The sequence below is a fragment of the Neopsephotus bourkii genome, unplaced genomic scaffold, assembly GCF_033783945.1.
Source record: "Neopsephotus bourkii isolate Nb327-2 ecotype Australia unplaced genomic scaffold, CSIRO-AGI_Nbou_v1 NB_1037, whole genome shotgun sequence".
NCBI lineage: Eukaryota > Metazoa > Chordata > Aves > Psittaciformes > Psittacidae > Neopsephotus > Neopsephotus bourkii.
The window spans coordinates 3,766,431-3,781,775 of record NW_026901526.1 but is presented as its reverse complement, the minus strand read 5'-3'; the positions used below and the strand labels follow the sequence as shown (position 1 = coordinate 3,781,775).

At 37.0% G+C, this 15,345-nt stretch overlaps 1 protein-coding gene across 1 annotated transcript in view; it reads left to right on the top strand.

The window, feature by feature from the left end:
* Window positions 1–15,345, top strand: part of GRID2 (glutamate ionotropic receptor delta type subunit 2) — a 581,701-nt gene that overhangs the window by 16,027 nt on the left and 550,329 nt on the right. The gene's annotated exons all lie outside the window — the stretch shown is intronic.

Here is a 15,345-nt window from a genome sequence, read left to right as displayed (position 1 = left end):
GATGGGGTAGAGGAGGTGTTTCAGAGGATGATAATTGCTATCACTTGAAAGGCACAATCCCTTAGCATCATGAATCTGTTCCATTCCTTTCACCCGCTTCCTGTGGCATCACCTTCCGCTTGTTTTCAGTAGCTGTTCAAACAAATTAAATCTGTTTATTCCAACTAAAACTCTGAATACAGGGTATTCAGGAACAGACAAGGCCACATTTATTGCTTGATTCACTTTTTGCTCCTTGCTTTGCATTACTGTAAGACAGCAAGAGTGCTTCACTTTTTATTTGGTTAATATAATGTATATTCAGTTTGCATTTTTTATGTTTTTGAAGGTGAAGGATATCAACTTCAGCAGCGCTGAACATGGTAATATAATTGCTTGTAGGGCAATCCTAAGATTTTCAGAAATGGCTTTGTTGGGAAATCTTTCAGAACCTCAAACAAGCATACTAGTCAAAAGCTCACCTTTATTAAAAATGTCTCCCATACCCCATGAAATAGCAGGAAGTTACAACAGTGCAGCTATTTCGGTGTTGCCTGTTCATTTCACTTCAGATGTTTGCAGGAGGACAAAGAAAATCTTAAGTGATAAATAGAGGCTACCAAGGTATGCTAAACACTAATGAATGCTTACTTTAAGCTCTCCACTACTGGAAATGGTTGAGGCTGTAATTTTGAAGTTGTTACTTGTGTACCTCAGAAATAGAGAAACAAAAAAATGGCCTTTATTAAAGGGGGTATATAAAGTTTGTGATAGTGAAATTTATGTCTCTTAATCCAATGTTTGACTGCAGGTTCTGGGCTTCTGAGACAGCATTTTTTACCTGATGGATTGCGTGTTATGAAAGATATCAGAAATAAATGAGACAAATATATCCCTGGACTTCTGATGGCTAGTGTATGCCTTTTGCATTGTTGTCTCTGACTTAGAGATAGAATTATATCATGCAAAAGGATCTGCATTCTGCAAATTAGATGCTGAGATGATATTTTCAACCACCTAATAATGTTCTGAAGTGCAAATATAGATAGAAAAATCTCTTTAATCAAAGTAATTAAGATTGGTCCAAAGAGGCTAGTTATCTATACTGTGTAATTGTACCGCTTATGTTTTATAAAGCAGTGATTGCCAGACATCACTTAAGAAAAGAAAATAGGTACTGTTTTGACAATGTTTCTTCAATATGGGTAAGCTCATGCTTTTTTGTATTACTTATAGCGTTTGTGGTAGATGTGAGCCTCTGTTCGCTTAAAAAGCTGTATGTCAACAAAACTACATACATACAGAAGCACTTTATATGCGTTCCTCTTCCAAGCTCATTTTTGTTCCTTTTTATATTTCTATGCTAGCACATAATACACATATTTTACTTTTTTTTTCTTTTCTGTAAAGATTAAATTATTTTGAAGGGTTCCTGAAATATGAGATTTTAGTGTGAAGTTGATAGTTGCAACATGCATATGAAAATAGCACGAGTGTCTAAGACAAGATTTTTGACCTGTAGTGGGCTAATCTTCCCAAGATTCCTCTCCTGCCTTTTCCTAAGATGATATAAATTCTTTATTGTTTTTGTCCTTCTGGTGTGTTGGTTACCATTTGGAAGCCAGTATTATAAATACACTGTTATCTGAAGTTGACAAAGATATTCTGTACAATGTGAAGGAGGATGGATTTTGTTCATTAACTTTCTCTTCATTAGGCAGATATTTAGGGTGCTTAACTCTGTAATGCATTTGACATAAGAATTGCCAAAAAGAAATGGTGGGTGTGTTGTGACTCACCAGATCAAATGTCTTTGGCACTTCCTACCACCCCCTTGTAAGCCAAAATATACACATAACATTGGTCAGGGGGTGATTTCATTAAAAACACTGATTTAAAATTAGGTCACTATAATTTCAGCAGCATCAAGACATAGCATTTGTAAGGCAGTTTAATCCTGTATGAATTATTGTTTAGATAAAGGTTATTAATTACCAACTGCCATTCTGTTAATGGCAACATTCCAAGAAAGCACTCAGAGGCTTCCCTGTTCACCCATCTATCTGTTGTAGTGAGTTGGAGTCAACTCAAGTATTTCGCTTTAGAGTAGAAAACATTAAAAAAAAAAAAAATTGTCTGCCAGGCTTTTAAATTCTATCAGTTATTCTTTCTGTTAATAAAATGCAGATCTGCAGCATAATTTTTAATGTCCAGTTTTAGGTAGAGAGGGAGGAGAGAAAATTGATTGGCAATTGTATTAGTGCTATTGTATCATCTCACCTACTAGCAATGTTAGAATTATTAGTACAGGTACATTAGTTAATAAACTCCAGTCAGAACTGTCTCCAGTTGTGGCTGCTTTATTAAGTCACTGGTCTCTTTGGAATGTTACTTCATTTTTATTGCCTATTCAGTTATCATTTCTTCTACCCATCACTCTTTCCTTTTGTTTCCCCCAAGAATATTTGTCATTGCAAGACATTACCACAGAGTGTAATGTATTTTTTCTCTACTAATTAGTTACCAAGGCCCATTGGAAATTGTAACAGCATATACAATGCAATAACCTATTCAAAGATAAGAAGAGAAAATCAAGGGAGAACAAATTTATTTTTATTACAGTTAATGCTGTTTGGCCCTTGTAATTTTTTCATGTGATGGACTAGTGCTTTCAGATGGAGATCTGTCAGAGACTGTGTAATTTGTTTGTGTATACTGCAGTGCAGGGTTGTGAAGGAAAAGCAGGGCGCTTCATCAAATGACTCCACAGCACAAGTGGTAACTTCCTCCTGCTATCTCCTGCATAGCACCAGAAGCCCTGGGAAGAGCATCCACTGGCTAAATAAGCACATAATCCCCAAAGAAGCAATTGTGGGAACTTGAGTCCAGGGTCAAAATACATACAGCTGCTTTAAATGTGTCTTTCTTTTATTTTTAATTTTACCGTACAACAACAGGCCTGAAGGGCCATGCAGAAATGGTTAAATACTTGGGCAAAGGAGTTTATTTATAGTGAAAGAATAATTCCAGTCTAAGGCATTTGGTTTAAAGGTTGCATTAGTGAATGTCATGGTCATATTTAAAACAAGTAGCAGAGTCTACATAGTATTTTGGTAAAAGGCAGACGGTGTTAGGCTCATTCATTCATGGGATAGGTTTTTTTCCCCTGAGATTACCCTGCACAGTTATAACCAAAGAGCTCTCTGATAAATTGTCTAGGTAGAAATACAGTTTTACAGGAGATTTTATTATTTAGAAACATTTTTACAAGAAAATGTTGTAAGGCCTCCAGCAGAAGTTCTTAAAGCAAGAAGCTTTAACATTATGTATTATTAACAAAACTATAACCTGTAGAGAGAGACATCTAAAGAGTGGTTACTGAGAATTGTCCTTGAAGCTGTCCAGATAATCCTGGCACCAAATAATTTCTTGCCTTTTTGTGCATATTTTATTTCTGTGTTTTTGTTTAAGATATAAGAAAGTATTTATACACCAAAATGCATATAGATAACACATGAGATTGGAGCAAACAGGAGGCTTAGAAACCTTTTGTAATGTTTCGTACATGTGTTATGTGTATTAAGACATCAGTTACCTATCTGTCATAGGTCAGTAGTGCATTAAGCCATTTTTCCAACTTAGGTTTTTACTTTCACTATGTTAATAGGCCAAATCAGCAAATGAGAAAGCACTTTGGGATAAAGAGGAGAGGAACTGGCATGTGGCTTGTTGGCCTTGATGCAGAGCGCGTGGCAACAGGTTAGCTCCAGCAGGAGGGAGACCAACCCGTCTTTTCTGCCCATGGTGGTACGTTTTGCTCAACAGATGCTTGAAGATCGTAACAGTGTGATTCAGAAAACTGGGGTTTCATACCCAGAAAGTTATAGAAGTCCCCAACACTGTTATTCACTTAGGAATCTTTGAAACTAGTTTGAGTGTGTTCAACAGAGAATAAGAGGAATTTATTTATTTCCATAAGAAATTGTAGGGCAAGAGATGAGAACTCATCTGAGGGATAGTTCTATTTGTACTTTCACTGTAGGTCCACATACTGAATAAGCCCCATACCCCTGGGAAAGAACTGAACCCAAAGCTTGAGATATATAACAACTTTCTGTGAATGACTGACATTCAGGATATCATTAAATGTAACTGCAGGCAACTTTCTGTTATCTCACTCTTCCAGTGCAACAGTTTTAGACTAGAGGAACATATTTTATGACATCTTCTCACCTCATGATACTCCTACACTGAAGGAGCTGCTTTTTCATTTCATCTCATCACTTCATTCACTGCTTTATGTGGTTGTAGGAAGACTGCATTCAGCTTGGTACACATATACCTGGCAGCAAAGGGCAAGCATCTGAGGATACAAAGAGCTGCTGGAAACTGAAAAGGTCCGTAATATTCTCCCTGTAGGGAGAGAGAAGGGAAAGAAAAAAAAAAGCTGCAATGTACATATTTACAAAAAGGTGGAAGGAACAGGGTAAGAGGTACTCGCAATCAAATGTCTTGATTCCAGCAATAGAAGGAAGAGGAGGTATAAAATGGTGACTGATGAGAAACTGTTAAGAATGCTTATCATGTTTCCACTTTTAAAAACAAGTAATGTTTTTCTTCCCTCCACTAAGGTAAAATGTCCAGTGTCCTGATGTAGGTACGCCATGCTACTGAAATTAGCATTCCTGGGAAGGAGGTAATTTTTTATGCCTTCAAACCAATGTGAATCTAGATCAAGATCTCCTTCCAAAGCATTGCAGGGATAGATGCCTCAGCTCTACAGACATCTCAGTAGCAGATGTGCACACAGGAGCACTGCTTGGCAATACCTGTATCTGATGCACATAGCTCCCTGATCTTGCTTCCCAAGCTCCTCTTTGTGGTTGTTGAGCAAAGCATTCAGTGACAAGTCTCCACAAGCTTCTGTCTTGTTCTCTCCTTTTCCTCCAAACTGGTTGTCCTTGCCTGCTCTGGACTTTCCATACTTGTTGATTCAGTTAGCTCTGTTTCTTTCTTTCTCTCTACCTATCTCTCTTTGTCACTTTCTCTGTCACACTGTCTCTGGAATTAAGAGCAAAAAAAAAAACTCTTTGAAGGGGTAAACTGAGATTGTTTTATCTAACTCCATTATGTGATTAGATAGGATAAGAATTTTATGCATCCTGAAGTCTGTAAAACATTACTATATATTATCAAATAGTGTCTTTGTTTTCATCCACAAGTGGATGGATATTTACTTTGACAACTGATCCCTGAACAGGTTTGGTTGGGTTCTTTTTTTCACTATATGAGGTTTAGGTTGTATTTGAGCTCCTATTTGATAAGACAAGCTATACAGAGAGAAGCACAACATGTGGGCTTTATTGATGTGTAAAAACTGGTTTCTTCCTTTTCTGCTTGTGGTATAATGATCAAAGGGGAATTTGTTAATGGTTTCAGAAGAATGATATTGCTGGGTTAGTAACAGGGGTGTGAGGTAGAAAACATTTTTTTGCCTGGCTAAATGGCCAGCTTTCATGCTTGGTCCACTAATGTTCTGTTCCACTAATACCTATTGGGGAATTCAACAAATACTTTATTAGGAGAATCATAAAATTGTACTCAGTCAGCCTACCCAGTTTACCCCATCAAACTTGTTTGATGAGATGTTAATGTGCGTGTGCTTATGCTCCTTGTCTGGTTTGTTGTTAAGATGATCATCCTCTTCTCTCATAATTACTGTAAGTGGAAACAATGAGTCTTTGCATCTGCACTGATAAGTTTTCATGGTGATTTTATAAGTGTAATTTGACTGTCTATTTTGGAGTGTAGGGATTTCTTAATTAAACACAGCTAGGCTTGAGCATATGTTTTATATTCCTTGTCAGGGACAGCATCAAGCACTGTTACAGGCATGTAGAACAACTGATGCTTAATTGTGGAATGAGATAAACACGCATAAAATCCCATTTTTGTTGTTACTGATCTCCCATATACTTCAATGGGATAATTTATGCCTACATATAGATGAGTAGGTCAATTGGAGAGCAATTTACACTTTTTTCTGAGGCATCAGATCTTGCCAGAGGAGCCAACAGACTGCAGATATCAACTATTCCTCCTTTTAGCATGGTAATAAGAAAACCTTCGTTAATGGACTTGCTGGATTTATTCTTTATTGGGTATTGCCATCAGTCTGGAAGCATGAATAGAGATGGTGCATGATGCCAGACTTCATTTAAGCAAGCTAACAGTAATACTTAAAATAGAGCAGGAAGACTATTCAGTCCCAGTTTGGTGTGTGACTTGAAATCCCTTTGTGAAATATATCTATTTTGTATATGCGGGGTTTTTTGTTAGTTTGTCTATTGAAGAGTGGCTGTGTTTCTAAAATGTAATGAGCGCTCACAGCACTGCTTAAATAAGATTGTGGCAGTGTTATATTTGGAGCAGAAAAACCTAGGGCACAGTGCTGTGATGGATATGGATTTCACAGTTGCGGGGATTCTGAAGGCAAGAGCTTTCATTTCTGTTCTGCTCTTATCCTTGGCAGCTTTTAGCGTTATGCCTATTAACTTTTATAGATGTCATACATTTTTATGTTAATGGTGCAGCTTTGAGTATAGTGAGAAGCTCAACTTCTGTTCATCAAACTAGTGTACAAGCAAAATTATGACACTTCAAAATGGTTAAAAAGCTGATTTTATTATTTATTGTCAATCTATTGTGTGTTTTTAAGGTAAAAATGGATTAATTTTTTTAGTGTATCTGGACTTGCAGAACTTTGCACCTGTTTAGTAGAAGGATTTATACTTAATTTTATTTTTAGTAGGTGTCAGCATGAGCAATTTCAATTTTGCTGAGGCTTATGCCAGGTTTCACAGTGAGGTAGTTGAAAAGCACCTGTGTTTCTGTGGAGCTTTCTTTCATCACTGTATAATGAGTATTCTAGCAGTTGTGTGTAAAGTCCCACACCCAAACAGTATAAAGCCTTGTTTTCTTCACTATAGCTAGAGGCAAGTTTCTGATTTCATACAAAATCTTGTGTGATTTGTGCAAGAGAAACATCATTTGTACTGTAGGCTGATGTAGCCCAGAAATAATTGAGAGCCAATCTGTATCAGAAATCTTCCAAAAAAATGAAGTAGCCAGTGAACCGTGCAGAGAAAGAAAAATGGGTCCACCTCTGTTCTGCTGGGGAAGCTCCTTGCACAAAGGAAAGCACACCAGTAGAAGGAGGCTTTTGTAAGTCATTTGTCCTTTTCTGTGTGGCTACCTTTGGCACATGTTTCTTCCACTGACCTGTACTGTTTCCGCACTTAGCAGTTTTGTTTCTTCCACTATTCTTCTGGTACAAAAACCCTAGACACTGTACTTTTGTTCTGAGTAAGTTTAGAGTTTCTTGAATTATTTTTTTTCTTTTTTTTTTTTTTTTTGTCTATAGGGTGAAAGGAGACAGGTGTAAATTTTTGTTATGATTTCTTTGCCTATCTGAAAAGATGCTAGGAAGAAACACTCTTTGTTTTTTCTCTTGTTTGGTTCCGTATCCAGCCTCACTGATAGGAAAAGCATCCTTATTTACAAATTGATTTCCATTGGTTTAAAGAAAGTACAGACTGGAATGCAGTCCATTATAAAATTTGGTTGTAAAGTACTGTAGCAGTATTTTGCTTTCAGTTTAATGTTTTGCAAGTGCAAAGTTACACTAACAAACTCAGTGTTTATTATGGAGTACTTGCTGGTTTATCTTGCCCATTTAACTTCAGATAGTCCACCTATGTTTCTTGTGTGACCCTTGTCAAATCACTTAAACACAACTTCCTTGAGATAAAGTAAAATAGCGACAGTAGAAATAGTTCCTTAGGTTTTACAAAATGTTGGTAACTGCTGAATATGGTGATGTTGATCAGAAGCTGCTTTTCCTTTTATTATACAATGACCTAATCTAGCAATGGACCTCAACTAAATTGCCCTTTCTTTTTTTTTTTTATATATATGTGTGTGTATTAATCTGGACTTACTATAAATTAAATTCATGAAAAAATTCACTATTATTTCCGAATGCTGGCTTCTCATTTGATTACATACTTGCAATATGGTGTATATTTTTATTTTTATTAACTGTTTTCCTCTTTTCCCACAAACCAGAACAGTAGTTGCTATTTCTCCATTGTCCTCCTAATCAGCTTGGATTTTTTTTTTTTTTCATTTTTTTTCCTTTAATTTACCAACCATAGTTTAAAATCATTCCATATGGACCTTTCATACCAATATGGGAATTTTTTTTTCATAATAGAAATTCTAACCAAATACATGGTAAATAGCAGCACTGCCAGCATTCCAGCTAGAGATGGCCCTAATCCAAGATAAGAGATTTTGTTCATTTGAGCAGTGTAGAATTTTGGAAGTTCGTATTTGTATAGCTGAGCTATATAACCCGACAAAGAATCTTACAGATGCGATTTAATGTACTCAGTGTTGCAATATGGTGTCTGTGGCTTATTTAACCATTTATATCTTTAAGTTTACCGTATGTATGGCTGTGATTGTCCAATGATTTACAGTACATATATGCATCTCCACAGAATAAACAACGGAATGTTAGCATTATTTATGTGAGATAGCTGAGGCAGAAAAGAAATCAATGCCTCTCTGAAATATTTCAGAATTAATTATTTGCAAAATCTGGATGAAAAGCAGTACCAGATTAAAGTGACAGTATTTTCCGATCCACTTGGCACAATTTATGAAGGACCATACACAGGTGGTAATTAGGAGAAAATCAGCCCCTGTCAGCCAGGGTGGAAATATTAAAGTTGAGCAGCAGATCCAGTGAAAAAATGTCTGGTATGTCTGCCAAGTAGGATTTAATTTTTATCTGATGTCATATTTGTCTGTGACTTCCAAAAGGAGAGCAATGATATTGTTATGAACACTGATGGGGCATAAGAAAGACGGGATAAGCATTGCTGAGCTCTATGACTAGGTCAAAATAACTCAGTAAATCTAGTTTCCCTTTGGTAATACATTAAATAAACTTATTAAGTGCAGTTAGAGGAAAGGAAAAACAGGAATTATATATAAAAATAACAGGAATGAATGCAGTGTAGAAATGGCCTAGTATCATAGATATGAGAGGCCTGAGATTAAAGGATTCTCTTTTTTGAGAGCATATCTAATCTGTGTAGTGAATATTAGTCAGTGAATTTCTCTTCACTTTGAACCAGGGCCATGTAATTTATTCCTGGAATTATTGCAGTAATACTAGTCTCAATTAGTACTAATCCCTCTCCTTTGGGATGTAATGCAAAAAGTGAATTTTTCAAGAGGGTACTTTTAAATGTTAGCTATTTTACGCAGTCTTCACTGTTTATTATTATTGTTTGTTTCTTGCCCATTTTCATTAAGAAATACAAATTATAAAGGAAAAATATTCCTCAATATTCCGAAGCATTAACAGATCTCAGGTGCAATATGAAAAGTAAAGTGTGTAAAATCTGTATCATGATTCAGATAACTTTGGTGTACTGTAGAATATATCTATTGTACCATCACAAATTACTGTTAGGTATTTGTCAAGGATAGTGATAAAGGCTCAGATCTACTAAGGTATTTAGCTTCCTAATTTCTGCTAATATTCTTTGAGGATATTGGAAGGAGAGGCCTTTGAAAATCAGTGCCATAACGTCTTCTGAGATAGTCATGCATAAGTTATATCTACTTCTGTTGAGTGGCATCTTTTTAACGTGATATACAGACAGATCAAGGAGATACAATTCATGTACAATATAAAAAAAGTGGAGAATATAACAATATTTTTGTTAATTCTCTTACTGATTAAGTTGCTTAGGCTAGGAAAATAAGAAAGGTGTTAAATCCAGAGAAGTTTAATTTAGAACATCAGAAATACTGTGTAGACTGTAGGATGTATTGCTTAACAAGTTATCCACAGTGAAAGAAATTACTGAATGGGAAAAGCAAAGGCTCATTAAATATAGTTAGGTGGTGTTTTTGCCTCCTCCTTCCTTCTCACTCAAAAAAATAACATTTTCTTCAAAAGGAAAAAAAAGCAACCTGGTATGAGAGCCAGTAAGGTAATGCGCTTTGTCTACTGTGTGTCTTAATAGGTTCTCATTAGCCATCCCATTTGGCAGTCTGCCCATAGACTTCAGATTAGTTTGCAACCATCAAAGCACTAAAGTCAGGAGCTGTTTGCTATCAAATAAATTAGTAAAGTGACTTATTTGTCTAGTTTGTCTATTAAGTAGGAATCTGAATATTTTTCTATTATTAGAGGCTGTTGTAATAACATACATATATATATGTAAATAAGCCATATTTATTTTAGATTTTATATTTGCTCTACCTGAAGAAGTTTTCTGATGTGGGCTGTCATAAGCAGCTGAGCAATTCAACTATCCAGAGTTGAATCCTACATCAAGTGTAGGATGGGTGAAAAATTCAGTTCTAGATTTTCAAATCAGAGCATTGCTGGCTCTGTTTCTTTCTTTTTTTAGTTTCCAGCTCCTGCAACCGTACGTGTAGTGAATCCAGTACTGAAGGGTAAATTTCTAGCCAGCTTTTCCTCCCAGCGCTGTACAGCAAAATACCTGTTTTTTCTTAAGTGAATAATAAAGAATTTTATATATATGTCGATATTCACACACCTTATAAATCTGCACTTTTCATGGATATGTTTTTGTATAGTATAGTGACCATGCTGGTCCAGGACTAAAACTGCAAAGGACAAAAATGATACAAATTAAAAGCTAGAGAGGAGCTAAGAAGTTTCCAATTTCACTGCTGACAGAAATAATCAACATTAGTTCAGGGCTCCCAAAGCATCCTTGTGCTGAACACTTGAAAATCTCACAGTACCTTTATTTTATAACAAAAGCAACCTTGGCAATCACAGTTATCTGTAGAGAAAGCACTTTAAAGCATTCCTTTCAGTTGGTGAGATTGGAGGTGGGGTGAGTTGATTTTTTAAAATTGATTCTATATTCCAGTGATTTAAAACTATCTGAATAATTGGAAATATCTGTGTTTTACTGCAGCATTTAATATTCTGCTTATCTCCACATGCACAAACTTTCTAGCTTCTCTCACACTGCCCAGCCAACTGTTCCTGACAACATGAATTGAAGCCCCATTAGTTCTAGCACAAATTACCTATATGCTTGCAGGAGGTTTGTAAATAATGTTATTATTTGCTGCTTCTGACATGAGGGGCAAGCAGTCAAGTGCAAGCTAATATTTTTGCATTTGTTGGTATTACAAAGTTCGTTCAAGTTTTCGTACAGGGAAGGATGCAGTATTGGTGAACAGAGTGTTTCTTAGTGCTTTGCCCAGGTCGCAGTTTTGTGCACTAATACACGTCCTTTCCAGACTGTAGTTTTTTCTCCTCTGCCCTGGCACAGTAAGCTGCTTTATGTCCTGTCATTCCATATCCATTGCACCCTTCAAGTCGTGGGATGGGTTGCATTTCTTTCCCTTGTTTCCTCAAATCAAAGTCTATTACCCCACTACTCACAGATTGCATGAGGATGAAGCTCAGCAGAGGCTATGAGAGCTGCCTCGTACTGAATTAATATAACTCACTGAGCTCTGTGCCATCATAGTTGATTTGAGTTTGCTATTTTAAAGCTAAATGTTCCATTGTAGGAGGATCTCAGAAGTCCAGCTTCCTAACTCCTGCATGCCAGCATAAAGGCCTTTGACCAGTATCTGATTAAAAAGACTTAAAATAGGTTATTTGATCAGATACATTCAGAATGAAGGGGGGAAAATGTAACCTTTGGAAAGGCCTAAAGACCTCCACTTCAATCAGAGTGCAGCATTGGGATATCTGTAGATAAGCTCTGCAAACACGGCTTGAAGATATGATACTAATCAAGTTAAGTAAGCTATGAGGAGGCAGAAAAATTCTCCCAGGTGTCTTTCAGTGAATTGTGCTAACAGAAAGGAGATACCAGTCACCAGTTTTAGAGCTTGGCAGGAATTTTCTATCTCAGGTCAGGTCAACAGGATACTTCAGAAATTATTTTAGAAAAGAATAAACTTCCCCCCCTGTGTTGCACTTAGTTGTGCAGTTAGCCAGCTCAGCATCAAGGAGGTAAACTGAGGTATGAGTATTTCTACAAAATAAAAGAGATTATGCCTCCATTCTTTCTAGTTTTGCACAATTTGTGTGCATTCTGTGGTGTCCAGTTGAAAAATCATTTGTTCTTTGGGCAAGTACTGATTGCATCTGTCAACAATACAGAAGCGGTGACAGCAGGAGAAATGATACAGATTTTAAGTGCTTGACAGGATGGTTATCCCAGCATCCAGGCAAGCAGGTGCAAAGCATGTCAGCTCATAGATGAGTTAACCTCCTCCCCTGCTTTTTGCATTTTTTCACACTTGCATTAGCATGTTGCTTAGGAAAGTGTTTAATCACATATGGGACTCATGTTGAGATGAGAACAAGAACCACAAACAAAACTGATGGGCCCATAATTATAATTTCTCTATATCTGGGTTGCTACTGTGTTATCTCTGGCAGGAAAGGGATAAGCTGTTGGGGCCATTGCTCATCCAGTTTTAATGCAGAAGTGAAAGGGACTAATGGTATATGATCAACTTGAATGTCCTTTGATTTTCCAGCTCCCTGTTCCTGGGGCTGTGGTCCCAACTCAGCTAATAATATTATTTTGTATATGTGAAGAATCAGAACTGTCTTACTGTTTAGAAAAGAAGGTACGGTTTTATTGACTTTCTAGGTGGCTTCATGGGAAGCTCACTAAATCCAGTGGGTGAAATGGGGTGGGGGGTGGGGGAATATAATACAGATGATATACCATTATGTTGCAAGAATTGCTTTCAAAATTATCTCTATGGTAACAAGATTGTGTCAAGGAAATAAGCATGTCACTTTTTGTAATATAGTCTTAAAAATACAAAAATTTCAGAGCCAATTGTGTTCTAGATGTCATGTGCCTGAAAATTAAGATGTTTTTATGAAAGCTTGAAGAAGGCATTTACTTTCTATTGCAATGTCTTGCTTCTTCTAGAGTCCACTTAAGGTCAATAGCTAACACTTTGTAAACAAGATTGTTATCTTAGAAACTTTATTTTACTGTACCTTGTTGCTAATGGACAATTTCAGTGAACCACAATCCTTAAAACAATTTGAATAACAGAATCAAAAGGAGTGTTTCATTTCAGTGTCACTAATTATTTTTGGTGACAGGTTTTAAGCACACCAAACGAAGATGGAAGTAGGAATTGAGATTATGTTGAAAGAGGGGAGTAAATCTGTGCTTTGTCCCCTTCCCAAATCAAGTCCAGTTGATTAACACAGCAGTGCTGAAACCTTTTTGGACAAATGTCAACAAATCAGGCTACAGGGCTTGTTCTGCCTGTAGTCTAAATGGGTAATAACTCCCAAGTGCCTTGAAGCCAGACAGCTTTTCAATCCCCAATCTGAATTACTGCTGCAATTTTAACCTGGTTACGTGAATAAATCATTCTAAAAAAATAAAAGTAAGAGGATATTGAACATCCTAAGTATTTATGGCCTGTGGTTACACTGGTGCCGGACACAGTGCAAGAAAACCAATTTCCAGGGGTGGCCTACTTCATACATCACTAGTCAAGTATGCTAAAGTGCTGATGGCTAGGAACACCTAACTATGCATGATTAGACCACAGTGGCAGCACACATTTTTTCCTTTTATGTTCCTTGGCTTGAAATTTAGAGGACACATCACTCTTCAGCTTAAAAGATCAGAGGTCAAGAAGTTTCAATCTCATCCTTCTCACATCACAACCTTAATTTCATTTTTCTGCCCCAAACACTAGTTAGATCCATGATTAGATGCTGTGGTGTAAAGCACTAAAATACCTGTTTTTGTTCGTCATCTATCTCAACTAATTAAATACACACTACAAACTAAATGTGAGAAAGACCTAAATAAGAACAAGTCATTGCAAGTATGTCCCCTTTTTTCTCTGTTGGATGTAAAGCAAACTAGAACTAAGGGAAGTGACTCAGCAGACTATCCAGGTGTTTGGATTATCTTGCATAGGTGTGGTGGTGGCACAGATCAGGAAGTCTGAAGCATAAAAACCATGAAAAAACTGCAAAGATGAGATTGCAGCACCATGCCTTAGGCCAGTGGCTGTAATACTGAATGCATGCCCTAATGGCATCCTCAAACTTTTTGCTGATGGTAAGTTGCATCACTGGGTAGTAAGCACATGAGTAAACTCCCCACAGGAAAAGTTTTACCAAGACTCAAGATGAATTCTTTTATCATGGTGATCGCTTATTGACTCGTAGGTAAGAATTATAAAATATCTCAAACTGAGAAGAGTGCTTGCATTGATTAATTACTGTTGGGTTTTTGTGTCCTTGTCCAGTGCTTAAGAAGGGATCAGTCACAGTTGGATTATCAGCCAAGTCACCTAGGTCAGGATCTTTAAGTTTCATGTTTCTAGTATCCAAGATTTGCAGTTTTGTCCAGCAATATATCAGCTGACTTGTTAACACGGCCTAGACCAGTGCATTACATGCTCATATCATCATTAAAATTGTGAAGAAGGGATAGGAAATCCCCCTAAATTTGATGGCAGTCCCTTTGTGCAAGGGTAAATGAACGCAAAAACTGCCAGGTAATAAATAACATCTTGCAGTCTTCATTCCTCAGATCTGTTTGAGGAGGTGGTTATTACCTGAGAAGGTGGTTCTGTGTTATCTCAATCTGGCCTGGGAGTGCTGGGGTAAATGAGGTTGTTTGTTTTAACAGCTTCCCACCTCTCTCCACTCCTGGCCACATGCTTATTCTCCTCTCAGAATGATTTCAATTGGTCACTTACTCCCTTGCCAAGGCAATTCAGTTTACTGATCCAGGAGAAAACAAACTGGGCCAAAGAAGTAAGTGTCCTGTTCAGTGGAAATACAACCGTGAGTAGGAGGCCAGGAGATTGGGATTTGATAAGTGCTTGTTTTCATAAGCAGCAACTTGTTGGATCAGCTTTCATGTGAAACTTCATGCTCAGGCCAGTTTCAGGAGTCACAGCTTCATCACTCCCTGGGTGCTCAGCAGAGGTTTTCCTCCTGGCAGTGAAGTGCTGCCCAGGCTTCTATAAAAATAATTTTTATTAGCTGTTGCTTACCTTTTAAAAAAATAACTAAAGAAAATCTCCACATTATGATGAGATTTACTAAACTCTGGATGTGACTGTAATCCCATGGAATATTTTGGACATAGGGAATAGTGTACATTAATTCAGTTGATATGGGGTCATACTTCTTGGGATAGGAGTTTTTACTTACATGTTTATGGGGAAGACCAACAGCACTGTTGATTCTTAAATCTGCTTTGGCCTTGATACTTGAGA